This window comes from Schistocerca serialis, unplaced genomic scaffold (assembly GCF_023864345.2).
Source record: "Schistocerca serialis cubense isolate TAMUIC-IGC-003099 unplaced genomic scaffold, iqSchSeri2.2 HiC_scaffold_435, whole genome shotgun sequence".
NCBI classification, from domain to species: Eukaryota; Metazoa; Arthropoda; class Insecta; order Orthoptera; family Acrididae; genus Schistocerca; species Schistocerca serialis.
This window is the reverse complement of record NW_026048013.1, coordinates 15,001-17,500: the sequence shown is the minus strand read 5'-3', so window position 1 is coordinate 17,500 and position 2,500 is coordinate 15,001. Positions and strand designations below refer to the sequence as shown.

The window sequence follows — 2,500 nt, the reverse complement described above, 5'->3', positions numbered from 1 at the left end:
ATCGATCGTCGGAGCTGGGTATAGGGGCGAAAGACTAATCGAACCATCTAGTAGCTGGTTCCCTCCGAAGTTTCCCTCAGGATAGCTGGTGCTCGTACGAGTCTCATCCGGTAAAGCGAATGATTAGAGGCCTTGGGGCCGAAACGACCTCAACCTATTCTCAAACTTTAAATGGGTGAGATCTCCGGCTTGCTTGATATGCTGAAGCCGCGAGCAAACGACTCGGATCGGAGTGCCAAGTGGGCCACTTTTGGTAAGCAGAACTGGCGCTGTGGGATGAACCAAACGCCGAGTTAAGGCGCCCGAATCGACGCTCATGGGAAACCATGAAAGGCGTTGGTTGCTTAAGACAGCAGGACGGTGGCCATGGAAGTCGGAATCCGCTAAGGAGTGTGTAACAACTCACCTGCCGAAGCAACTAGCCCTGAAAATGGATGGCGCTGAAGCGTCGTGCCTATACTCGGCCGTCAGTCTGGCAGTCATGGCCGGTCCTTGCGGCCGGCCGCGAAGCCCTGACGAGTAGGAGGGTCGCGGCGGTGGGCGCAGAAGGGTCTGGGCGTGAGCCTGCCTGGAGCCGCCGTCGGTGCAGATCTTGGTGGTAGTAGCAAATACTCCAGCGAGGCCCTGGAGGGCTGACGCGGAGAAGGGTTTCGTGTGAACAGCCGTTGCACACGAGTCAGTCGATCCTAAGCCCTAGGAGAAATCCGATGTTGATGGGGGCCGTCATAGCATGATGCACTTTGTGCTGGCCCCCGTTGGGCGAAAGGGAATCCGGTTCCTATTCCGGAACCCGGCAGCGGAACCGATACAAGTCGGGCCCCTCTTTTAGAGATGCTCGTCGGGGTAACCCAAAAGGACCCGGAGACGCCGTCGGGAGATCGGGGAAGAGTTTTCTTTTCTGCATGAGCGTTCGAGTTCCCTGGAATCCTCTAGCAGGGAGATAGGGTTTGGAACGCGAAGAGCACCGCAGTTGCGGCGGTGTCCCGATCTTCCCCTCGGACCTTGAAAATCCGGGAGAGGGCCACGTGGAGGTGTCGCGCCGGTGCGTACCCATATCCGCAGCAGGTCTCCAAGGTGAAGAGCCTCTAGTCGATAGAATAATGTAGGTAAGGGAAGTCGGCAAATTGGATCCGTAACTTCGGGATAAGGATTGGCTCTGAGGATCGGGGCGTGTCGGGCTTGGTCGGGAAGTGGGTCAGCGCTAACGTGCCGGGCCTGGGCGAGGTGAGTGCCGTAGGGGTGCCGGTAAGTGCGGGCGTTTAGCGCGGGCGTGGTCTGCTCTCGCCGTTGGTTGGCCTCGTGCTGGCCGGCGGTGCAGGATGCGCGCGCCTGCGCGGCGTTCGCGCCCCGGTGCTTCAACCTGCGTGCAGGATCCGAGCTCGGTCCCGTGCCTTGGCCTCCCACGGATCTTCCTTGCTGCGAGGCCGCGTCCGCCTTAGCGTGCTCCTCCGGGGGCGCGCGGGTGCGCGGATTCTCTTCGGCCGCCATTCAACGATCAACTCAGAACTGGCACGGACTGGGGGAATCCGACTGTCTAATTAAAACAAAGCATTGCGATGGCCCTAGCGGGTGTTGACGCAATGTGATTTCTGCCCAGTGCTCTGAATGTCAACGTGAAGAAATTCAAGCAAGCGCGGGTAAACGGCGGGAGTAACTATGACTCTCTCTTCAACCTGCGTGCAGGTTGGCGGGAGTAACTATGACTCTCTTAAGGTGGCCAAGTGGCGGCGGTGTGGCTGCATCCGGACTTGGCTTCTCGAAGTGCGGTCTTGATGTAGTCGTGCTGCTGCTGCGAGGTGCCTTCCTTGGGTTATAGTTACAGGGAGAGTGATGCGCAATACATGGGCCTAGCCCTCTTAGCCTCTCCTCTCCTGCGGTCTTCTCCCCTTCTCGTGGGCCCGCTGATTTCGCAGAGTGGAAGACCGCACCAGGGGCTTGGGGGGGTTACCAGCCCCCCCTCGCACTATCCCTTTTTTAGTTGGGGGCAGTAAGCAGAGAATAAGTGGTGGCCCTTCCGCTGAAGGTGCCACCCCAACTCCCCCAGCACCTAGCCGGCCAACCGGCCGTGCCGAAAATCTTGTAACTTTTGCAGCTATGTATACCTGTAGTGAGTGCCACCGCAGCTTTACAACCAAGAACGGTCTCGGGGTCCATCGCCGCCGCCAACATCTTGCGGCCGCCAACGCGGAGATCGTCACGGAGAGGCATCGCGCGAGGTGGACGGAGGAAGAAGTCCTGTCGCTCGCCAAGGCAGAGGCCGAACTGTTCCTCGAGAGGGACGCCCGGTTCTTCTTTGTAAATCAAGAGCTCATCAGGATGTTCCCCGACCGAACGCTTGAGGCAATCAAGTGCCGACGGCGGCAAGCTGCCCACAAGCAGCTTGTCCGCCAATTCATGGAGGCGCTTGAGATCGGTCGGGGGGAAGAGCCGGCGTCCCGCCGGGGAGCGGCGAGCCCGCTGCCTGACGCGGGCGAGGCCGCTGCGCCGCCCGTCGACGCAG

General features: G+C 59.9%; 1 pseudogene; it reads left to right on the top strand.

The window, feature by feature from the left end:
• The window catches only part of LOC126446835 (large subunit ribosomal RNA), an 8,002-nt pseudogene that overhangs the window by 1,214 nt on the left and 4,288 nt on the right, over positions 1-2,500 (top strand).